This window comes from Vicugna pacos, chromosome 1 (assembly GCF_048564905.1).
Source record: "Vicugna pacos chromosome 1, VicPac4, whole genome shotgun sequence".
NCBI lineage: Eukaryota > Metazoa > Chordata > Mammalia > Artiodactyla > Camelidae > Vicugna > Vicugna pacos.
In genome coordinates this window covers 105,607,161-105,633,483 of record NC_132987.1, presented here as the reverse complement: position 1 = coordinate 105,633,483, position 26,323 = coordinate 105,607,161, and the positions used below count along the sequence as shown (strand labels likewise).

At 32.3% G+C, this 26,323-nt stretch overlaps 1 long non-coding RNA gene across 2 annotated transcripts in view; it reads right to left on the bottom strand.

Moving 5' to 3' along the window:
* The window catches only part of LOC140698245 (uncharacterized), a 30,043-nt gene extending 5,736 nt beyond the window's left edge, over positions 1-24,307 (bottom strand). Inside the window, exons 1-5 of one of the 2 annotated variants that reach the window (XR_012075888.1) lie at positions 24,261-24,307; positions 6,031-6,145; positions 5,465-5,645; positions 4,537-4,649; positions 4,088-4,139 (exon numbers count right to left, since the gene is read on the bottom strand). This is a non-coding gene — a long non-coding RNA (uncharacterized lncRNA). The remainder of the gene's footprint in view (positions 1-4,087; positions 4,140-4,536; positions 4,650-5,464; positions 5,646-6,030; positions 6,146-24,260) is intronic. The other variant, XR_012075891.1, reaches the window with a different exon arrangement.
* Positions 24,308-26,323: the final 2,016 nt, after the last annotated feature.

Genomic DNA, 26,323 nt, shown 5'->3' with positions numbered 1-26,323 from the left:
ACCAAAGTCTGTCCATTTTAATTCTGTGCATCTCACTGTCAATTATAATGCCAGGAGTGGTTTTAAAAGTGAAAGTGTTTCCAGCATCACCCTCCAGTTATTGCTTCATTTTCTGCCCTCCCCATAGCCAAATTCGAAAAAGAATCTTCTAAAAAATGGCATATTTACTACCTCTCATTCACTAGAGAACTACAGTGAGCTATCAGACTGGTCAGTAATCTCATATTGCCACATCTTCGTCTTGCTTGACCCTTCATCAGTATTCTTCACAGTTGACCCAACCTATTTTTTTTTTCTTAACATACTTCTGCTTTACTTAACTGGTCTTCACCACAGTCCTCCCACCCCCATTCCATCCCAGCTCTTCCTTCTTTGGTTACTCTTTGTTTTCTCCTACATCAACCTCTGTTCTTCAAAATTTGTCCTCATTGTCCATACAGTACTTATTTTCATTTTTATATTCTATTTAAATTTCTTCATTTATTTTTCTGGCTTTAAAAAAATACTCTCTATGAAGATGACTACTGACTTGCATTTGTAGCCTAGGTATTTTAGTTATAGATCTTATAGATCAGCTGGCATGTTTGGACATCAGACTGATATCCCAGTATTTTACCACTTAAAATTGAACACTTGTGTCTCTCTTCCATGGACTTTATTCCAATTACAACATTACTTTAAACATATCATCCAAATAGTTATTCAGTAGAGGCAACCCAAAGTCATCCTTAATTTCTTCATTTATTTCACTCATATTTATCCAATCATCTTAGTCATAGATATGAGTGAAATACATGGATGATAGAATAAAAAGTAGGTTTTTTAGTCATAAATAGGTTGACCAATAAAAAAGAGAAAGAGACAGATGTTTATGGGTATAAAGATACATCCTAGTAAAAACACAAATATTTTAATAGCATTACCTAATTACTATATTTTATTTTCAGGATGATCCAACTTGAAGATATTTAAATGTGATATGTACTTAAAACCAAGTTGGAATCACAATGTTCCATTCAAACACCAAGAGTACTCAGCTAAGTCCAAATGCAGTTTACCTGATTGTTCATATTTTTGGAAGAAGAATAAAATAATGTGGCATGCTTTCAACATAGTTACATAAATAGTACAAATATATCTGTACCTTCGTATTCCTAACACAGAAACTACCTGTATAGACTTGTCTAATTTAGGATTAATGGAATGATCGGCTTCTGTTTTCTTAACACATGCAATATGCCACGCAATTGAGCATACTTGTAGTTCTCATGATAACTAGAAGCCATTTCAGATGAAAGTAAAACTTAAAAATATTGCAGTGACATGTGAAGCAAGATAATTGTTGCTCGATAATGCAGAAAATAATGTCTATCACCAGCACAAATTTTCGACTAACACCTGAAGCACATTCCTTCACCCTCTAATTTATTAGTACAGTTTGCACGTTATGCCATAGTTAAATAACATTAAGAAAATTGCTAGGCTCCGAAACATAAAAATAGATTTAATTTACACCTGTGTTACAGACCCTGTATGTTTGCTTCTATTTAGTATGGTTGAGAACATGGAACTATGCAATTATCCTGTAGTACCAATTTTTATGGACTCAAATCACATCAGGAAAAAAGTTACCTTTTTCTGAAATTTAAAGTTTTATTTTAAAAAAAAGATTTTAAGGCCTATTTAAACATATTTTGTTTTCATTTGTCATATAAAGAGTTATTGTTTTTCATATAAGAAGTAGCAAAAACATAAATTATGAAAACTAAATGTATTGAAGTTGCAAAACTAATGTATATATAAAGTAATGCCAGACTTTGCAGTTAAGACAAATAAAAGCTCTTTTATATCTGTGGAACATATTATTCTGCAGGATGAAAATTAACAATTTTTAGTCTTTTCTGTTGCACTAACATTAATCAATGGAAATATTTAAAACACACTTAATTATTGCTAATTTTTCACACTTAGATATTCATATTTTCATGAAATGAACACTTTATAATAATTATTTGTTATTTGAATATTTCCCTTAAGAAGTATGATTTTATTAGTAAATGTTTTCCCTTTTTTCTCCATTATTAGTAATAGGACATATTATTTAAAGGAGATGTAGATGTCTTTTGTCAATATAGAAAATTAGAATTTCTATCTGGCAAAAGTTATTAAAAATATAGTAGCTTAAGAATAAATTTTAGGCCATAGGGAAGAAATTAATTAGAAAAAAAATCCAATTAGGGAAATTAAATTGATGAGCAAAATTTTAGAGTTTCTTAATTTTCTATATTTTAAAATAACTTTTATAAATATATTAATTAAAAGAAAAGTTACTTAAAACTCAACATTTTTAATAAAAAATAAAAACATTAATGCTTCTTGTAATATCTTTATATCTTTGTGAAAAAATAAATTTTAAAGTAAAAATAAACAAGTGAATAAATGAATGAATGAGTGAATAATATGTTTCTAAATCTTCCCTATGCAAACCAGGTTTCTCACTCCTGGTCTTGTTCCTGCATTTCATCTTAAGTGCTGGAGCATTAGACTGCTAAGTGCCATACACTAAATGAATGAAGAAAATTAGGTAAAGAGATGTGTAAATAATTTCAAGTCACAAAATTAGTGAATGGCAGATAATTTTTCAAAGACATGACTAATTTAGGCTCTTTGTCCTTTAAACACTGCACTATATCATCTCCATATTCAGGAAAGGACTTAACCTTTGGTGGCCATTAAGACTCCACCATGGTTTTGATTATTGTCAAACTTCATAATTTATTATAAACATCCTAAATTTTACAGTTGAAGTCAAGCTTGGTTTATAGGCTACTATTGTAAGGTAGGCATTTCCTTATGAGTAAGTGATGACTCCTGTATAGGCTACTATTGTAAGGTAGGCATTTCCTTATGAGTAAGTAATGACTCCTGAAAAAAACCTAAAAGTAAAATTCTCACGGACAAGAACTATAGAAACTAATTTCCACATTACATTTATTTTAAAAAAAATCTTCATTTTGGATTAACATATATACATTACTATATATAAAGCAGATATCAGAGACCTACTGTATAGCACAGGGAACTTTATGCAGTATCTTATAATAACCTATAATAGAAAATAATCTGAGAAAATAAATACATATATTCATAACCGAATCACTTTGCTGTACACCTGAAACCAACACAGCATTGTAAATTAACTATACTTCAATAAAAAATGTTTAGAAAGTGAAAAAAATTACTGTGCTCAGTAAAATAAAAAAATCGTCATAGGTGATTATGTTTAATACAGTCTGATGACATATGTATTTTGTGATTAAACTTGATGAGTAAAATAAAGCAAAAATTGTTGAAAATATCAAATTTATCCAGTCATTTAGAATCATGTAACCCTAAGCCTAAAAAAGCACACTTGAATCTAAGAAAGATGAAATGCCATGACACTTCCTAAAATACTCGAAGTAAAAAATAACCATGAAAATTTTTGTAAGACTGAGATAAAAAGAGGAAATTATATTCAATTACATAATGAATATTGACCTGAATGGTTATTAAACAAAGCATACATATAACCAGCTTCACTTTTGATAGGCAATCATTAATTTACTAATATCCACTTACTGACTTGTCAAATAAATATATGTGTATAATATGTATAATTTATGTGTGAACCAGTGAACAAAATGGAGAAGGTACAGTGATTCATTTCAAAGACCTCTAAGTCAGTTCTGCTCTTCAGTACTAAACAAAATACACATTATTGCCAAGTGTTGATAGGTCCAGTACAATTTACTAAGTTGAAATTTATTTCAATACATTTTATCTAATAATCATACTTAAGACTATACTGTTATTAAAATCAAAAATGGGAAAAAATTGGATAGTTCTTGGACTTAAAATGAGACTTAATTGGGCATTTAACAAATAAGGCTTATGAATTAAGGGATTTGCTCATATTTGTAAGCTTTTCAATTATTTGTAGATTGAGTGAATAATATGTTTTCCTTACATTTATTTTACTGCTATGACATTGTCATGAAAACAGTATCTTCTGAACTCTTTTTATTGCTTTGAAAAGTCCACTTACCATAGTTGCAAAAAATATCTGATTGTTTGTGAAGATTCTGAGAACAAGTTTCCTATAAATGAAAATTCGTTCAAAGTATGTTCATTCACATGTGTCCCTCCCAAGTTACCTTTTCTAAGTCATGACGCAGCACTATTAACTTTGTCACTTAAATCAATATATAAGCCAGTTTATAATTCAAATCCCTCCATATGTGTTAGTATTGCTTTAATGGAACTTATTATTGTAAGTGTGCACCTACGATGATTTCAAACTTTTACATTTCCAGTAGCATCAGTTGTTTTTACAAATTTAATCAAACCTACATAATACATTTGAAGACAGTGACAAAGCAAAAGAGACACTGCTTTCAAATTTAATAAGTGTAACTCTTTGTTACGCTATTATCCTTATGACTACTCTACAAAAGTTGAAATCTGGCTGTGTATTGACACTAAATGTAAGTGTACCTGTGAAAGATGATGCCAACTCTTCTGAAAACCAGGTTACAGCTGCTACTGTGGCTTCTGCAGCTGCTGACCTGCCATTCCATTGCCTTGAGATCTGCAGGTGGTAACTATTACTGTGCAAATATTAATTCAGAGGAAGAAAGAATCACATAAAAATATATTCTATATAGAAGATGTATTTTTTAGATATAAGTAGATATGTGTGTATGTGTGTGTGTATGTGTGTGTGTGTATATATATAAAATTATATATGTATATAATTTTAATGATTTTTTAACCTCTCTGAATAGAAACAAACTAAAAAAAGCATAATCAGCATTCCTAAATTGTCTATTGAGGGTCCCCAGATGGAGTACATTCTGCTGTTCAGCTGTTAATTTTTGAATACATCTTTTAGTTGCCTTGAAATGATTGGGGGAAAAAAAGTTTTGAATGACAGCGAATGTTTATACTGTAATATTTTCCAAAAATTAAGTGAAAGGTGAAGAGATCATGTGTGGTCTTTAAGTCTCCTGGTCTTTGGCACTCATCTTTGCTACCGCTCCCGTTTGCAAAGTACAGTTGAGGATGCTCTGTCACATCCTTGGCCAGAGGCAGGAAGAAGAGAGTGAGAATGATGGGGAGAATGGCACCAGAAGTTACCCTTTTCCCAGAAGGAACACATTACTGTAAAAGGTGCTTTTAATTTTCAGCCGTACTGTTGATTTTGAAGTCAGCATGAGTCATTCGTGAAAATATTTGTAGTTTAGGTATTTATTTAAAATGGAAATAAGAAATGTGGGCAAAAAAAAGGCAAAGAGGAAAGGGAGCTAGAAAATGTCATTGCCTCTTGTCTCTTTCATTTAGGCAAAAATTACGTAGGAATGTAACCAATCTTAGTACTGACAATATTTTACTTTATATTTCTTTTATCTATTGATGTACTTACATTATTTGCTACTTGAATTGTGATCAGCAGAATGAAAGCTTTAGTGTCACCATGGAGTTTGAAATAAGTCTTCCCCCTCCTCTCCCTACATACTGAATTAGAATTTGCTTTTTAACAGGATCCCATGTGGTTCACATGCACATTAAAAGTTGAGAAACACTTTCTGTAGACCTTGAGGGGCCTGTAATTGAATTATAAACTTTATAGTTATTTATACCATTGTTCTCATAAGGTGGATTAAACACTGTACCTGTAAAAGCAGACGAAAACACCTCAGTACCATGTTATTAGGGACACAGGTATAAATGGTACATATCATCAATTATAGACAACAATGAAAATGATTTTAATGATAAAAACAAAATAGACTTTTCTAACCCATTATAAGCTTGGTATGTATTACTGGCCTTCATTCATTCATATATCAATACGTACTGTATGGTAAAATAATATATCACATAACCAAAAAAAAAACCATGGCTAATCTATAATTAAAGAATTGCTAATAGTGAAAATTTAGCACGTGTTCATGCAAGAGGTGAAAAATAGACATGATTAATGCTTACGGGCTTTTTTCATCCAGTTATTGTGACTCATTTGCCCTTGGTGTCCGTATCCATGTTGACCACAGGAATAAGTCAAACTTCACTCTGGCAAGGTGAATGATTTATAGTTTCCATCCTGAAATTTAATACCTGAAAGTGATTGCATTGTCACAATAAACCATTCTCAGACCATCCCTCTCATTGAATGCCATCTACCAATTGTTTATTTTACAACAAAAACCATTTAAAGTTTTGACTCAACTAATAACAGTTCTCTGAAACACTGAATCTAGGAAGGAGTGTCATCCGGGTTTATAGCGGAAAGTATTAAGATTTGAGAGAAAGCCCTTATTTTAAATCACCATTTCTACTCTAGAAACCATACAGCTATTATTATTTCAGTGATTGGAATGCAAATGGACAAAATGTTAACCCTCAGTCTCTCATTTCCTACCCTTAGTAGAAAAGAGTAAATCCTCACAGATGAAGTGCTGGAGGAGATCAGTGATCGCTTCCCCCCTGGAGTGTAATTCATCCACCTACACTCTGTCTACTTGAACATTCCTATAGAACAAGGTTGCTTTGACCTTGTTAAAAGAAAAGAATGAAGTTTGACAATACGAACTTTATTATTACTCTGTAATGGTTTTCCAGCAAGTACACTTTAGAAAGTATGCAGCTCCCTATCATGTTCAGGAAGGTATTTTATTTATACGGAATGATAAAATGGTCGCTACCCTCCATCCCAGCAGCTACCTTCCTCTTTTTTATCAGTTGTAGCCATACCATTAGCAAAAACTTAAGCCTCAGTTCATCAATTTATTTTTAATAAAAGTTTTCACTTTCTCAAAAACTGTCCTTAATCTCTATTTGAATTAACAAGGTTTGAAAAGAAAAATTAGCAGTCATTACCAACAACAATTTTAAGTGCCTTGATTTGACAGAGCATATTTGGCAGGTGGAGAGAATTTGGGTTTGGGTGGAAACATCTGGAATTAGAAACCCCGTCTCCATCCAGGGCCACTGAGACTGAGGCCAACCCTTGAAGCTGCAACTTGGTCCAAGATCTTTGAAAACATCTCTGAGCTTACTCTTCATAACTCACTAAACCATAGTTTGATAAACCATCCAGCCACATTGGCTTTCTTTCTGGTCCTTGATTGTACTGAATTTTTTTTTAATCACTTTAGAACCTTCATCCTATTTTCTTCTACTTGAGAAGTTATTCTGTTTAAATAGCTAATTCATTCCAGCAGTTGCTTAAATGCCACCTTCTCCAATTGGCCTTCCCTGACCATCCAACATAGAGTAGTCCTCAGTTCTCTCTACATCAATTAGTTGATTCCATTTATCATAGCAATTATAAAAACTGGTTTTCTCTTGCTTACCCAGTTGTTTAATTTGTACATTGACTATCTCTGTTAACTAGATAGTAATGTCCAAGAATAGAGTAATTTTTCTGTTTTGTCCATGGCTGTGTCCTAAATGTTTTGAAAAGACCTCTCACGTACTTAGTGCACTGTAGACATTAACTGAACACGTGAACAGAATATACTCCGTGTTTGAGCTGCATACACTGTTATTCTGACTGGGAACATATTTAGCCCACAATGAAGGATTTATCCAGCTATGAACAGCTACCAAACTCACAAGAAACCAAAATCAGATAACCTATTCTCTAACTGGTTTAAATTTTTTTCGTAGCATATGTATTCAAGTGATAACTACAACTCAACATTTTTCCAGGTAAAAAAATAAAATTATCACTCCCCTTGTAATGAGAAACTCAATCTAAATCATGTTATTTGGGGTCCTTTCCTAGCTATGTAGAAAAAAGGAATAACTAGATAATTTGAGAATTTCCTGGGACTTTATCATGGTCAATTTTGCTCTTTTTTCATGGCAGTGTCCTTACAAATAATGGACACTGAAAGCTTTTGTAAGTATAGGAGCTGTCCATCACAAGAGTCTTCTTAAATGAATGCAGGTTCAAAATCTAAACTGGGTGGTAAGGAAATATTCCTGATTAGTAGAATTTTAAGTTTCCCGTTGTGCAACACAGAAGCAATTAGTAATTCCTAAATCTGTGCCCTTGTATTTAAACACTGAGGCTTAGCCACTTTTTTTACATAACAAAGAAGAAAAAAACTCATTATTTCATATTTATATAACAGAGAGAAATAAATAGTGACATGTATATAAATTATAATTATTAAAATGTCTAGATGCAATATCCAATCGTTTTTGGTTAATAAAACAAATTTCTTAGTTTTGCCCATTCGTAATAATCTTTTCACAACTTATCCTTCATTAGCAAAATGTTAATACCCCAGTCATTTTACATGTATTTTTTACCAGTTTCATTTTACAATTAATACATTATTGATTCATGCTTGAATGATGAGAACTATGATCTACATAGCTTTTTCTCCAAGTAACTGTTTAGAGCACATGAATATGAGCTGCAACGTAGCCAAGTTTTACTGGGGCTGCTGCTACGTCTGTGGATGAGGTCAGTGGCCTGTGAAAAAGCATTTAATCAGTAGAGATCATCTAGGATACTGAGGACCATTTCTAGTTATCACTCAAACTGGAAGTATATCCTGTTCTACCCAAAAGCCAAAGACGCTCATTAATGACATCAAATTCCTACCCAGAGTCCTCGCAGAAGAAGAAAAAGATGATCCCATTACGCAGCTGGAATGGACATCAGTAGAAATTTACGTGGGGGCAGGGACCACCTACGCCTACAAGGATAGCTGGTACTTGGCGGACACGTAGGTGACATTTGTTCAATACAGGAATGTGTGCGTCAACAAGTGAACAAATGAATAGAGGACAAACATGTATCTGGCACTTGCAGAAATCAGAACAGTAGGAAAAAGTGAGCAGAAAATGTGAAGAACAAAGAAAGAGCATAATGAATATGTGCTTGGCCTCACAGTCCATGAGCACCTATGCCAAGGCTCCTCCTCCCTAAGACCATACTGTATAGGAACTTCAGTATGCTGTTCATTTGTCTTGTTTATTTCTCCTTGTTTTCATATACTTAAACTTTACACTTTTCAGTTTTGCTTTTCATTTTATAAATTCTTTCAGAGGATTACCATATAATTTATAAGTTAATGATCTCACATAAAATCGGCCTAAAACTTTAAGAAAAAGCACCTCAAAAATAAGTTCATTTTAAGCACTGCTGCCCTATGGACCTGCAGTACAATAAGTTCCATAAATAATTTTTATCTCTTTTAATATATACAGTATCCCAGCTACCTTATGGACTTATATATCTGTCCAGTTGTTATAATTATCTATATATGCATGTCTAAAATGCATCACCTTTCAGTATTAAAGTTTAATGACTTTTCAATATTATAGAGAAGTACTGATTATTAATCACTTGGAAGAAAGATGCAATGTAATTGATTAAAAGTAATAGTTACATTATAATTATGAAAGTTTTAGAGAAGGTAAACAAACACTGTGGTTTAAACAATGTCCAAAGCCAAAAACTAATATAGACTTCTATTTATTTTTTTAGTGATTTCCTTTTCATCTAGTCAAAGAGACATGCATTGTTATCTTAATGGCATCTTTGGAACACTGTGAATCACTGTCTATCCTTATTAAATCTATTTTCACTTAGCTTTTTATCTAATTCAGAGAAATTGATGGGCATGATTAATAACTGAATAAATGCACTTTTGTGGATATATTAGATATAACAAAGAGAGTTCATGATTGTTTAGTAAGCAGTGGAAACAAAGGGAAAACACATCAACAATGCAAGGTTAAGGGAGCTTGTGAGAAGCAGCAATATTTGCTTGATACTGAATGCTAAAATGAGAGTTAAATTACTGAAAGAAAGCTCATATTTTTATACATGCAATATTCATATCATTTTGTTCATAAAAATAGTCCAATTATATATTCATAATAAACTTAATTTTAGAACAGTTTGAAATTTATGAAATTATTAAGAGTATAGTACAGAGAGTTCCCATATATTCCACATCCAGTTTCTTCTGCTATTAATATCTGACATTAGCATACTTGTCACAATTAATGAGCCAGTATTGACATACTGTTTTTAATTAAAGACTATACTTCATTCAGATTTCTGTAATTTCCCCTAATGTCCTATTTTCGTTTCAGGATCCTAGACATGACACAGTACTGCATTTAGTTAACACATCTCCTTAGGCTACTCTTGGCTTTGACAGCTTCTCAGACATTCCTTGTGTTTTATGACGTTGACAGTTTTGAGGAATACTAATCAGATATTTTGCAGGATGCCTCTCAATTGGGGTTTGTCTGATGTTTGTCTCGTGATTAGACTGTAGCAACGGTTTTGGAAGGAGGACCAGGGAAGTAAAGTCTAATTCTTTTGTCATTCTGGGTACCCACTGTAAACGTTACCTTCACTTTTGATGTTGACTTTGATCACCTGGATGAGGTAATGTTTGTCAAGTTTCTGCATTGTTGAAGGTACTCAATCCTCTTTCCATATACACTCTTTATATAGAAGTCATGTTGTGCAGCCCACACTTAAGGAATGGGAGGTTATTCTCTACCTCTATAAGGACAGAATATCTGCATTCAGCGTTTGGAATTCTTCTACATAGAAGATTTGTCTAATCCATTCCATTTATTCCATGATTTGTTTATATTATTATGGACTTTTGTTAAATTACCTTAAAATCCCTAGCCTGATAATTCCAGTATCTTTGCCATCTTGGTCCTGGTGCTTACTCTCTCTCCAAATTGTGATTTTGCCTTGTGGTATGCCTGGTATTTTTTCTTGATAGCTGGATATGCATGATGTACTTGGTAAAAGGATCTACTGTAAGTAGGTCTTTGTAATGGGATGGCGAGGTGTGAAGGGAGGGAACGCACGGTGTAGTCTCATGGTAAAGACACGATCTTGATGAGTCTGTGCCTCTGGACTATGAACTTCACAAGTATTTCTCCATGTTTTCCTTCCCATTTAGGTGGGACAGGATGGACTGAGCAGGCTGGAGTGGGGTATTCCCTTCCCTTAAGTCAATTAGGCTCTGATAATATCCCAAGAGGTTAGGCTCTGGTTAACTAGTTTACCCTGAGGGCAAGCCTTGTTAAGGATAATAGAGTACCTGGGGTATTTCAAAATAGTTCCTTTCCTGCTCGCCCTGCAGTAGCAGAAGAATCTCAAAATAACTTGGGGGCTCTTTAACTGGATCCAACTGGAGTTTTTAACTCTTAGACATGTCCACACTGAATTCCAGCAATTCATCAAGTTTAGTCCAGTTTTCCTCCCCAGCACTGGTTTCCAAGGCAGTTTCCCTGTCCTGGCTCTCTATCTGGGTAAGCCGTGACTCCCTGTATTTACCTCTCTCTCCAGTTCTGGTGGAAGAGGTTTGCCCTGTGTCCATCCTTCTCTTAACTGATCCAAGAAAATTTGGAGATTTGACTTTCCATTCTGTTCAGCTTTTTACCTGTTGTTAAGACAGAGTGGTGGCTTCCAAACTTCTTACATTTAAGGGAATGAAAACCCCTTAAATTATTTTATAGAAGTTTTGGGCCATTGGGAGTTCTTTCAGTTGGTTCCTGGGACTCTTTGATGTACCCTATCACTGTGGGATTTTTTTTTAATTTTCTGTTATTTTCTGGCACTACAAGACACTTCCTAGAGCAACTTTTCTATTTTTTGCCCAAGACCTAGATTCAGCAATTGTTCCAAGAAACTCTGGCTTCTTTTGGGGGAGAATGGTTTTAGAAACAAAGATCCGGGTGCTGGCTGTGCTTATTACTACAGGAGGGCCATGTGTGTATAGCTATAGATATTTCTGTATAAAACCATCTGTGTCTGTAGTAGGCTAAAATGAATTCATACTGATATTTCTGATAGCTTAGAATCCGTCAACGCATGGGTAATTTTAGTATCTTCCTCCTGTTTTCTGTAACAACTTTCACTCCAACAGTGAGGAACTTGGCCTGGACGTGCACCAACAATTTACTTATTTGTTCAATTCCAGACTATATGTGTAGTAGATTCAGAATAAGTAACCCACGCTCTACGGGGAAGGACTCTATTAAGTGCTTATGTGCAGTTCAATCCCCACCCCCCTTGTTTAAGTCTTACAGACTCCATTAATTTCCAAAGTTTGTTGAACTTTTATTTCCCTACTCCCTTAACTGAAGTTGTTTTATTCATTTGTAAGGCATTTAGATTATTTTATCACATTCTTTATTCAATTTTTCAATCTCCAAACTCTAAATGGATGTTTTAATATTTGCATTTGTTAAGGTTGCTCTTTGAGCTGTAAAGATCTTTAGGTTTTGATGCATGCTTGCTGTCTGGAATTCATCATTATAATATACCAAATATTTTTTCTCTGCCTTAAAAATTTCCTTTGATCAACTGTTCACTTCATTTCTTCTGAATCTGAAGAAAGCAGTGGTCTATTTACTGTTTCCATAGTTTTTGTTTTTGTTTTTAGAAATGCATGTAATTGAAATCATACACTATGCAGCTTTTTCAGACTGGTTTTTCTCACTTAGCAATATGCATTTAAATTTCATCTATGTCTTTGGTTTGATAGCATTTTCTTTTTATCACTGAATAATATTCCTCTGTATGGATGAACTACAGTTTGTTGTCTGTTCACATATTGATGTATATCTTGGTTACTTTCAGTTTGGGGTAATTATGCATAATCTGATATAAACATCTGTGAGCAGCTTTTTTGTTGACATAAGTATTCAACTCAGTTGAGTAAATACCTCTGAGCCTTATTGATGGATTATATAGTTAAACTATGTTTAGTTTTCTATAAAAAAAAAAACTGCCTAAATTTGTTCCAATGTGGCTCTACCATTTGCATTCCCTCCAGTAATAAATGACATCCTGTGCTCTGTGTGTTTGTCAAATTTCAGTATAGTCCGCCTTTGGATTTTAGTCATTCTAATAAGTTTATCATGGTATCTCATTGTGGCTTTCCTTTGCATTATTCTAATAACAGATGATGGTGAGCATCTTTTCATAGGCTTCTTTGTGACCTGTATATTTTCTTTGGTGATATCTGCTCAGATCTTTTGTTCATTTTTTAAATTGAGTCATTTAGATTTCTTAATGTTAATTTTTCAATATATTCTGGATACAAGTTTGTTTTATTTTTTTACTTCAGACATGCATTTGCAAATATTTTCCTTTAGTCTGTTGGTTCTGTTTTTTCTTTCGCAATATTGCCTTTTGAAGAGAAGTTTTAAAAAGTCAAACATCAGTTTGTTTTGTTTTTTGATGGATTTTGCTATTGGTGTTATATTTAAAAACACATCATTAAACTAAAGATCATGTATATTTAATATTTACTCAAGAAATTTATTATTTTATATTTAGGTCTAACAGCCATTTAGAGTTAATTTTTGTGAAAACTAAGGCCTATGTCAAGATTCGTTTCTTTTTTTTTCTTTTGCATATGCATGTCCAATTGTTCCAACATCATTAATTTGAAAGACTATCATTTTTTCACTGACTTGACTTTATTTCTTTTCAAGGATCAGTTGATTATTATGTGTAGTGTATTTGACCTACATGTCTATTCTTTTGCCAGCGATGCTCTATTTATTATGATAGTAGTAAAATCTTGAAATGAGGTAGTGTGAATCCTCCAACTTTGTTTTTCTTTAGTATTGTGTTGACTGTTCTAGAGCTTTGCCTTCTTATGAATTTGGAATTAATTTGTCAAGATATAAAAATAGCTTACTGAGATTTTGACCAGGGATTGAATTTAAATACATAGATTGTGTTGGGGAAAATTGACATCTTAACACAGAATATCTTTCCATTTATTCAGATCATAAATGACTTTTTCTCAGTGTTTTATAGGATTATGTGTATTAGGTTCTGTACATTTTTGTTAGATTTATAAACCTAATTATTTAATTTGGGGGCAGTATTTTAATAAATGGTAGTGTTTTCCCTTTAATTTCAAATTCCAGTAGTTTATTTCTCATGTACAGGAAGGCAACTGACTTTTGCATGTTAACCATGTATCATGTGACCTTGCTCTGCTTATTTATTACCATTCAGTTAATTCCTTGTGATTTTCTATTCAGACATCATCTGCAAGTAGAGGCAGTTCTTCCCTTTTCAATTGTATACATTTATTTCCTTTTGTTTTACTATTATACTAAATATGACTTCCAGTGTGATGTTGAAGAGTAGCAGTGAGAAAGGACATCTTTGCCTAAGTATATGTTGTATTGCATTGATTAATAATGGAAACTTTAACCAGACTTGCAAACTTGGTGATTGTCTATAATTCTTTTTATAATTGTTGTATTCAGTTTTCCAGTATTTTGTTGAGGACTTTGGCATCTATGCTGAATGAGAGAAAATTGGTGTGTTGTTTTTATTTTCATTTGTATCTTTATCTAGTTTTGCTATTAGGGTAGTATATTCACATGGAAATATTTCCTCTTTATTTTTCTGTTTTCTGGAACAGATTGTGGAGAACTGGTATAATTTTTTCCTTTGATGTTTTGTAGAATTCACTGGTGAAACCAGCTGAGCCTGGAGCTTCCTTTTTTGGAAGATAATTAATGACTGATTCTGTTTCTTTACTAGATATGTATCTATTCAGGTTACCTATTTCTCATTGTTGGAATATTGGTAGTTTGTGTTTTATAAGGGATGTTTTCATGTCATTTAAGATACCAAATTTGTAGGCAAAAAATAGCTCATAGAACCTCTTTATCGTCTTTTATTTCCATGATCTCAGAAGGGAAGCGCCTTCTTTCATTTATGATACTATTAGTATTTCTTTTTTCCGTTTTCTTCTTTGATAGCCTTGCTAGTGGTATATCGATTTTACTGATTTTTTAAAAAAGAACTAGCTTTTGGCTATGTTGATTTTCCTGATTTAAAATTCACTGAATGCTGTTCTAATTTTTATTAGTACCTTTTTGCTTGATTTAGACTTAAATCACCCTTTTTCCCCTGGTTTCCTAAGATGGAAGCTCCAACAGGGACTTTGTTCAAGCAATTCTGACATCAGCTGCATACAATTCAACTTAATTCTGAGACTGTCTGCCCACAGGTCAGAGTTCAGTTCTTCGAGACCGCCCCCTCTCCAAATATTAGACACCAACTGCAAGTTCAAGTTGTCACCTGTGCTTCTAATCGATCAGCTGTGGGTCAGAGGTCACTACGATGCCCTCTGTGGGCTTGATTATTTTGCTCAACTATGTCACAGAATTCACAGAAATATTTTAATTACTAGATTGCTGATTTATTATAAAATGATACAACTCAGGGACAGCCAGATGGATGAGATGCATAGGGCAAGGCATGGGGAAAGGAGGGCAGAGGTTTCACGCTCCTCCAAGTGCAGCCCCTCCTGTGTTCAACACCTGGAAGCTCTCCAAAATCTGCATGTTGAGGTTTGAGGGAGGCTTTATTACATAGGCATGAATACTTAAATTATTGGCAATTGATGATTAAACTCAGTCTCTAAGGCTTTTCATCTCCCTGGACCTGGTTGGGGGTGGGGTGGGGTGCAGGAAATGTGGCTAAAAGTTTCAACCTTCTAATCACTTGGTCTCTCAAATGTTGTTGAAAGGGGTTTGTTAGTAATAATATCCAGCCACCTTTTTCACTCTTATCACTTAGGAAATCCCAAGGGTTTTAGGAGCTCTTTGCCAGAAATGGAACAAAGATCAAATATATATGTGCGTGTGTGTGTGTGTGTGTGTATGTATATGTATATAATACATGTATATCAAACATATCTATACATACATACATGTATATATGTATATATATTTGTTGCTATAAATCATAGTATCACAGAAGTTTAGATTACTGATTTTTTAACTTCTTTCAAATATCTTCTTTAATATAAATTTCTCTCTAGGCACAGATTTTGCTGCATCTGACAAATTTAGACAAGTTGTATTTTCATTTTTGTTAATTTTTTAAAAAATTAATTTGAATTTGCTTCTTTGACTCATGTGCTACTTAAAAATATGCTTTTTGACTTTGAAAAATCTGAGTATGTCCCAGATATCGTTTTTAGTTTTTACTAATTTAACTCCACTGTAATCTGAGAAAATACTTTATGTAATTTCAATTAAAAAAATTTAAGATGTGTTTTATGTCCCAAAATGTGGCCTATCTCGGCAAAACTGTCATGCAAACATGAACAGTATGAATTCTGCTGCTTTAATGAAAGAGTTGTCCACATGTCAATCAGATCAAATTGAGTGATAGTGCAGTTAGACTATAGTCTTAATGATTTTATACGTCCTTGATCCATCAGTTAGTAATAAGGAAATACTGATGTCTCCACCTAAAATTGTAGATTTTATATTTTTACTTTCCATTCTATCAGTTTTGCTCCACATATTTGGATAACATATTTTTAGGCATCATTAAAACTTGTAAAATTAACCTCTTTATCATTTTGTAGTATCTTTTTTAATCCCTGATAATTTTCTGATTTGTCTGAAGTTAATATAGCTCTCCCAGATTTTGCTGGATCAAGGTTAGCCTGGTATATCTTTCTCCATCCGTTGACTGTTAACCTTCCTGAATATTTAAATGTTAAATGGGTTTGTTACAAACAACATATTTAGGTCTTCTTATTTGATACTTTGTGCAATCTCTGTTATATATGGATCCATTTACCCTTCTTTCTTAAACGGTTATATATTAAGATCAATATCAACCAATTCATAATTGTATTCTCTTTGTTGCTGAAGACTTATTTTTCTGCCTTCTCAAGCTTTATTTGTGCCGTCAGGTTTTATTTTACTTCTTGTGTTGTACAGGAAACATGTAACAGAATATTCTCCATCCCTTTCCCATCTCTTACTGTATTGCTGTCATTCATTTCACTTAATATGCACTATCGTCAACCAATACATTGTTACTGTTACTACTTTAAATACAGTTATTCTTTAGATAAACTAAAAATAAGACAAATGAGATTGTTTTCCCTTCATTTACTCCTTCATCAACCCTCTTTGTTTCTCTATTAAAATATGCTTCTGACTTCTAACTTTTCCTTCTGCCTGAAAAAGTCATTAACATGTAATGTCAGATGGCAGTGAATTCTGTCAGTTTTTGTCTGAGAATATCTTTATTTTTCCTTCATTTCTGAAGAACAGTTTCTCTGCATATAGATTTCTAGTTTGGTGGATTTTTCTCTAAACACTATAAATACTCCAATTCACTTGCCTCTGGCTTGTATGATTTATGACATAAAGTCTATGATAATTTTTATCCTTGCTCCTATTTTCTCTGTAGATAATTTAAAAAATCATGTGGCTTTTTAAATTGTTTTCTCTTTTAGTTTTTTTGCAGTTCGAATATTGCATACCTAGGGGTAGGGCTTTGGGGGTTAAGGTTTGCCGTTTTGTTTGACTTACTCTGCTTGGTTTTCACTGAGCTTCCAGAGTGGTTTGATGACTCTCATTATGTTCTGAAAGTTCTTGCCCATTATTACATCTAATATTTCTTCTCCATTTTCTCTTCTTCCTCTTATTTTGCCATCAGCACACATTTATAACTTTTGAAAATGGCCAATCTTGCGCCAAAGTTCTGTTCTTTATTTCATTTTCTTTCTCTTTGCAGTTCAGTTTAGGAAGTTTTTGTTGGTCACTAATTATTTTCTTGGCTGTGTCCAGTCTACTGGTGACCCCGTCAAAGACATTCTTCATAGCTGTTACATAGCTTTTGATTTCTATCATTTCCTTCTGATAATTTCTTAGAATGTATATCTCTCTATTTGTGTTATCCATCTGTTTTTGTATGCTGTCTAGTTCTTTCAGTACAGCTCCTTACATATTAATCATAGTAACTGAAAATCCCTGTCCTATTAATTCAAATGTCTGCATCATATCTGAGTCTGACTCTTCTGCTTGCTCTGGGTCTTCAGATTATTTTCCCTTTCCTTTTGGTGTATCTTGTACTTTTGTTGCAATTGTTATTGAAAGCCAGACCTGATTTATCCAGTATTAGGAACTAAAGTAAATGGACCTTTATGGTAAGGATTTATATCAATCTGTCTAGGAGTAAGTTGTGTATGGTTAGTTTATTTATTTATTTATTCTTCTAGTTGCCATATTTTCATCTCCTGGCAACTTTGGGCTTCCCTTAGCAGTCCTCCGCAGAGATAGTCTATATCTCTTTCCCTTGTTTTAATAGTGTCTTAGGACTGCTGTAAGAAATCATCACTATTTAAATGACTTAAAACAACAGACATTTATTCCCTCACAGATCTGGAAATGAAAAGTCAACCCCCAGTGTGGGAGAACACATTTGCAAAACATACACCTGACAAGTGATGTGTGTCTATAGCGTATCAATTTCTTTTACCTCTTAGTCTTAAAAAACAACCTTGCTGAAATCTGGGTAATTTTGAACAGATAATTCATCCAAGAAGATGTCCAGATGACAAATAATAACATGAAAATTGCTCAACAGAATTAGCCTTTAGTGAAATGCAAAATAAAATCAGGATATATCAATACACGGCCTCTAGAAAAGTGAAATTAAATGATTCTCCACACCAACTGTTTGGGTGTGACTGATATTTTCTCACCCTCAGGTCCTCAGGAGAAAATCTTTGGGTATGAGGTGTCAAGGGATATCAGTACTATCTTTCCCCAAATAGGTCCACATACATGCTCTCAAACTGAACATTCCTAAAGAAATACACTGACCAGCTTTTCTGTCAGTGTGGAATCAGTTGTTACTTCTAAATTCTTGATGAATGGAATCATACAGTATTACACTGACATTGTCTGTTAATTAAATCGGTATCTTTCTGATAAATGACAACACCTAGAATATATAAAGAATTCCTAAAAATAATTAATGAGGAGGAAAACAGTACAGTTCAAATTGGCAAAATATTTGAGCACATACTTCATAAAAGAAGACAGAGGGATTGCCAGTTACATGAAAAGATGATCAACATAATTATTTGTTGACTCACTTTTGCATGTTAATTTTTTTTTATTCCTGATATTCCATTGTGTAGATATGAAAACACTTTTATTCATTCAAATTTGGTAGGCTTGTGAGTTGTTTCCTGTTTCGGCACTTATGTGTAAAACTGCCATGAACATTTGTGACCAACTATCTTTGTGAATATACAGTTTCATTTCTCTTAGGTAAGTTTATTAAATGTGATTCATTTAAATATCATAGTTTTATTCACTTGGATAGTAATTTCTTCCTTTATCAAGTGTTGAAGTTAGTATTGACAGGAAGATTAGTTACTTGGAAATCATGTTGATCCTTTCAACATTTATATTAAGGTCTGATAAGATGGATCTAGAGTAGGCATACTGTAAAGCTGCTTAAGCCCTAACGTTAATGACTAGCTTTGTATGGTCTATGGTTGCATTGAGTGTTCAACAAGGTGTCCCTTCTTCAATTAGACAGAAATCAAATGTCTTCCATTCCTGCCTGAGTTTGAAAAATTGTTTCATTTATATCTCTTCAGCATCTTGGCTGGGCTTCTTGGAATTTCCCCTTACATATGTGAAGTTTAATATTCAGCCAAAAGACTCAAGAGGATACCTATAAATATTTTTGGAGCTCTGTACCTTCATAGATTCTTTCTCTTCAGTAGTTCGCCTTCAAATTTCATATCCCTCAGCTTCGAAAAATAATTATATATATGTATGTGCCCTCAAGTCAGTGGAACAGCAGTGCTTTGTTTTAATTATTTCTCCATGGGCTGCAAAAAATGAGTACAGGCAGAAAGCCTTGGTCAAAGCAGGGGACACTTTGTTTCCTTTTCCTCAGGAACGCAGTCCTGCAGTGCTTATTCATTTGCTAGGGTTGCAATAACAGAGTACCACAGATGATGGTTTTAAACCAGAGACATTTATTTTCTCACAATTCTGGAGATGAGAAGTCTGAACTCAAGGGTAGGTAGTAGTTGTGGTTCTTTTTTTTTTTTTAGAATCGATTACTACTATTTCATAACTAGCACAGTATTGTAAATCAACTATATTTCAAAAAAATAATAAATAAAACAGTGTTGGTTTGTTTTAAGGCCTTTCTCCTTGGCTTGTAGATGGTGATCATTTCCAGTGTGATCACATGGTCTTCCCTCTGGGGCTGTGTCCTAATCTCCCCTTTTTATAAGGAGAGTGGCCATATTGTATTAGGACCCACGCATTTGATGTTGTTTTACCTTGATTAACTCTTTAAGGCCCTATTTTTAATCACAGTCACATCCTGAAGTATTAGGTTTAGGACATCAACATGAGAACTTGGGGGATAATAATTTAGCTCATAACAGATGCCTATTTTCTAAATTTTTGAAAATGATTGTTTTACATATATATATTTATATACATATAAGTATATATGTATATTTGTATGTTTCTAATTGTTTACTGTGGTAGTGAAATTTCTTTACTATGTGGTACCTTCACTATGAGGCATATCTTGGCCTTTTAAAATATGACAAATGTTCATTTTATTTTTTCTTAAAAAATATATGTACCTAATTGGTATATCATCTTGAAATAACTATAATTTCATACGAGTTAAGCTATCTCTCCCTGGATTTTCTTTGTGGAAACTATTTTAATTATTAAATTATTTTATTAGCAGGTATAGGATTATTCTGTACTTTTTAATTTTTATGTTTTTCTTGCTTCAATGTTGGTAAGAGGGTATGTGCAAGGAATTTATCTGATTTAGATACATTGCCAACTGTATGATATAAAACATTTAATAATTTTTTCTTTTTTGATTGTCTATAGTAATTGTGTATGATAATGCATCCTTTTAAAACTTTGACATTAGTAACCGAAGTCTCCTTCATTCTATCTTTTTCTTAACCAGTCTTGAGATATTTTTATTTATTTTTTGTGATATACTTCTATATGTAGGAAAATAAAATTTTTTTGTTGTATAGCTTATAAATCATTGGGAAAAATGGACATAAAATAAAATAACAGCCTATGTAGTGGGAGAAAATATTTGCAAGTTATGCGACTGACAAAGATTTAATTTAATTTCCAGAATATATAAAAAGCTCATAAAATTTAATAACAACAAAAAAAGCAGCCCAATCCAAAAATGGGCAGAAGATCTAAACAAGCAATTCTCCAATGAAGACATGCAAATGGCCAATAGGCACATGAAAAAAAATGCTCAGTATCACTAATTATCAGAGAAATGCAAATCAAAACTATAATGAGGTATCACCTCACACCAGTCAGAATGGCCATCATTAAAAACTCCACAAATGATAAATGCTGGAGAAGGTTTGGAGAAAAGGGAACCCTCCTGCATTGTTGGTGGGAATGTAGTTTGGTGTAGCCATTATGGAAAACAGTGTGGAGATTCCTCAAAAAACTAAAAGTAGACTTACCATATGATTCAGCAATCCAACTCCTGGGTATATATCCAGAAGGAACTCTAATTCAAAAAATAAGTACACCCCAATGTTCATAGCCAAGACATGGAGAAAAACTAAATGTCCATTGACAGATGACTGGATAAAGAAGTTGTGGTGTATTTATACAATGGAATACTACTCAGCCATTTAAAATAATAAAACAATGACATTTGCAGCAACATGGATGACTCTGGAGAATGTCATTCTAAGTGAAGTAAGCCAGAAATAGAAAGAAAAATACCACATGATATAACTCATATGTAGAATATTAAAAAAAAAAGAGAGAGAAAAAGAGGACACTAATGAACTCATCTGCAAAATAGGAACAGACTCACAGACATTTAAACAATCTTATGGTTACCAGGGGAAAGTGGATGGGGAGGGATAAATTTGGGAGTTTGAGATTTGCAAATGTTAGCCACTGTATATAAAAATAGATTAAAAAAACAAGTTTCTTCTGTATAGCCCAGAGAACTATATTCAGTATCTTATAATAACCTTTAATGAAAAAGAATATTTGTATGTATATGCATGACTGGGACATCATGCTGTACACTAGAAATTAACACACTGTAACTGACTATACTTCAGTAAAAAGTAATTTTTTTTTTTATTTTTGTGAAGTTTGCTGATTTTCCTTTTGTAAAATTTGTCTTACATAAAAAATCTTTGCCAACCAGTTAAAAGGGATTATCTCCCATGTATTAATCTAGATATTTTATAGTTGTATATATTGCATTTAGATATATGATTCATTTGAGGTTTTATTTTTTCAAATGTGAATTATGGGTGGAAAGTCTTATTTTCTCTTATGGATACAAAAATCATCACAAAGCTGTATCTTGAAAAGATCATTTTTCTTTTAAATTGAATTGCCTTGACCTTTATTAAAAATCAATTGACTGTGAATTAGTTTATTTCTACTCTCTATTCCATGTGTCTCTGCTTTTGCCAATATGACACAGTCTTAATAATTGCATATTATGGGCTCTACAACTTTTTAAAATCTAAATTCTTTCAGCTATTCTAGTTTCTCTTTTTCTTTCTACATTTTTAAAAGTTCCTTGATCTTTACAAAGAAATACTACTGAAATATGCTTTCTTATTTCCTAGCATTTTTAAAATTTTATTTTTATAATAATATGCACACATTTAAAAAATACAGCTTGGTGAATTCTGGCGTATGTTGATAGTAAACATGCACATCGCTACAAGCAGTTTGCTTGTGGTTCATACCTCTTAATAATCAATCTCTCTCTCTTACCTTCTTAATCCAGGCATCTACTGGTCTGCTGTTGTTTCTATGAATTAGATTGTATTTTCAAGATGACATAAATATAACTGTGCAGTACATGCATTTTTTAAGCTTTTTAAAACTCAACATAAGTATTTTGAGATTTAACCTTGTTTTGTGTATAAATCGTGTATTATTTTTCATTGCTGAGTAGTATTCTATTGCATGGCTAAACCATAACTTGTTAGATTTCCAGCTTTTTGCTTTTACAAATAAAGCTGCAGTGAACAAAGTTGTTTCAGGGACATATGTATTCACTTGTCTTGAGTAAATATGTAGAGTGCAATAGCTTAGCAGTTTTGTAAGTGAATTATTTAAATTTCTAAGTAATTATAAAATTGTCTTCCGAAGTGTTTATGCAGCCATCCCCACAATACATGTATCATAATTGTTCCACATCATTACTAACAGTTGGTACAATCGTTTTAATTTTTACCCTTCTAGAGGATTTGTAGTAGTATGCCATTATGATTTTATTTTGCATTATCCTAAAGACTAATTCTGTTGAACAGTATTTTACTTGATTATTTGCCACCCATATATCTTCTTTGATAAAATATGTATTGTAAAAAAAATTCCCCTTTTAAGTGGAGTTTTAAGACTTTTAATTGAGCTGTAAGATTTTTCAGTACATTTTCTAGGCACAAGACTCATAGGACATATGTATTTTACAAATAATTTCTTCCATTCTATGAGAATTCTACACTCAATAAAAATATTTTCCTTTTAAACAAGGGATATATAAATTTTTATTTCATATAAACAAAAGCTGAGAGGATTTATTACCATCAGAGATGGAAAGTTAAATAAAGTTCTTCTGGCACTAAAATATGATATAGTTAGAAACTTGAGTCTATTAAAAAAAAGAACATCTTAGTAAATGATTACAATTAATTAAAATATTAATGGCATTTATTATTTGTCATTCAAAGTTAAGTAAACATAAGGAAATAAATATTGATGGATTATGTTATGTAATATACAAATATAAAATGCCATAAAAGGTAGAAGAGTGGAACTAGGAGCATATGATTTGAAGTTCTTACATTACAATAGAGCCTTATCTAAGATGACTCAAAGGTATACTCTAATTAATAATATACAAGTCTTTCAAATATCTTCAGAGTGTAATTTTAAGAATGTATTCATTTCTTTGAATTCTTTCAGTGGAAGTATTGGCCTGCTGTGACTATTACCACCTTCCTGGAAGTAGATATTGTCACATTTAATTTTGGCCTTGTAACATCAGATTAAAATGATACTGAAATGTTATACTCAAACAGTACAAAAATAATGCAATATATACACCTTACAAATTATGTTTACCACAGTAATCTGGTTTTACAAGGAAACAAAAATTCTTATTTCAAAAGAGCTGAATCCAACAATGCGTTTTATAAAATAACATAAATGAAAACAAAGCAATAATTTAAGAACAGATAGGATACAACTAAGTGGATATTGCTAAAGCCGTAAGTTGATTTAAAAGTTCTTTCTGGAATAAAATTTGTAAATATAAATCAAGACTGTTATAAATATTTTACCTGAACAGTAGTAAAAAAAATCCTACATTCAGGAATTTATATCAAAATAAAACAAAACAAAGCAAAAAAACAAAAAGAAGAAACCAAATTTGCATAAAGGAATTTTTCATTGTTTTAGCTTATGTCATAATATATTTGAAAGTATAGAATCTTTGCAGAGAACCTCTGTAATATTCAAAGCGTATTAGTCAAATGGAGTATTAAGTAGGCAAAACATTTTATGCAGTTTCAAAAACTGTTCTACCACTTCAAAGAAGAATATTTTGGAAAAAATCACTTTCAGATTGAATTATAACTATATGTATGACTGTGTATTGTATAGTAAGATTTTCAGTTTAAAAAGGATTAAGAATTGTGTAAAACAAGTTCATATTAGGTACAGCACTAGCAAATGCACTTTGATTATGGTACTTGATTATAAATTCAATTAAGTAATGATTTATGAAATAAAAAAAACTGTTACTTGTGGTAGTCTTTAGGTTATCAGGAAAATATCCAAAATAATTGTTTGGAGTAATGTCTTATTCTGCTAAATTTTGGGTTTGTGCACTCCAGTCACTCTACTACATGGGTTTTAAAAATAACCTAAATTATTTCAAACTCTTTCTTCATGGTAAGCTTCTCTACACTAGTAAATTATTTATGGATTCCCAATTAGAAACTAAATAGCATACAGCTTTTATTATGTTTCAATTTCTCCTGTCTCAAAAGAAAGAAAAAATGTTGAATTTGTTTTTAAGCACATTTTAAATATCATTAGTATAGGTAGAAATTCTAAATTGGGAAATTATAAAATGATGAAAACTTGGAAGCCCTGTGTAAATAACAGGTAATCCTGAGTGTAACAAGATATGGAAAGAGTAGAAAATATACTCAAATCTGGACCTCATTCCTACATTGGTAGGATAATCTCAGTGGGCATATTATGGGGCTGAGGGTTTTTTTTTTAAAGGAATTTATATAATAGTGGAGTTAGATGATATTGTAGTTTTCCATGCAATTTGGTATTACTAGAGTTGTGTTGACTTATGAATGGAATTTCTGGCATTTATTTCAATGGAAAATGTTTCATAGAAATTGCTATTCTGAATAGAAACACTTTTGTTCTGTAAATCTCAGTAATGTTATATGCCTATTCATTGCATCAATTTAATCAAACAGTAGAGGTGGCAATAAATATTTTCATTTGAAGTTTTAGGGGCCTAAGATTTTTAAAGGATTGGATTATAGTCTTTGGATAGAATAGTTTTTTCCTTAAAGTCTAGAAAAAGAGTACAGCACACATATACTTACAAGCATCCTAAATCACATCAGCAAGTTTCCTTTGAAACTATTCCTTGTCAAAGATGAATGTTTTTCCAAACAAAAATGAATAATACAGTTTAACTTAACATACAATTTTTATGTCAATGGTTTTTTTAATATATTTACAGAACATCAAAATACTTTGAATAGTAGGTAAAGTTGTTTGAGACTTAATGACCATAATTTCCTATCTGCAGTTTTAACAGTTACACTCTTTAAAATTTTGAGTATATGCACAGTTTTTTCTGAGTAAAATTGAATATGTTGAGTTGATTTCAGTGTCCAGAGGAACCAATTAAAGGTGTGATACTAACATTAACAGGAATGTTTCACAAATGATGAAATTATTTATCCTCTATTTTTTCATATTGTAAGATAGATTGTTTTCCCTCTAAAGCTGAAAGCTTTATACATTTTTTGGCTTATTAAAGTATGTTTTTTTAAAGTGAGGATGGAATAGCTCTACATGTAATCATCCTAGTTGGAATTAGAGGAAAATGAACCCTCTGTAAATTCATATTTAATCTGTCCATCTCTTAGCATCACGCAGAGAAGTATTGCCAGTGGAAATTCAATCAGAGAGAGTTGCACACTGGGACCAAGCTCCTCTTTAGAAAATAGCATTTCCTGATTATGCATTTGGGACCACATTTTATAGAGGAAATTATATAAATGGGATTAATCTCTCTGAGTTCCCTATTTGAAATGTCTGGTATTCATTGGTTTTCAAATGAATATAAATAATACAAATGTAAATT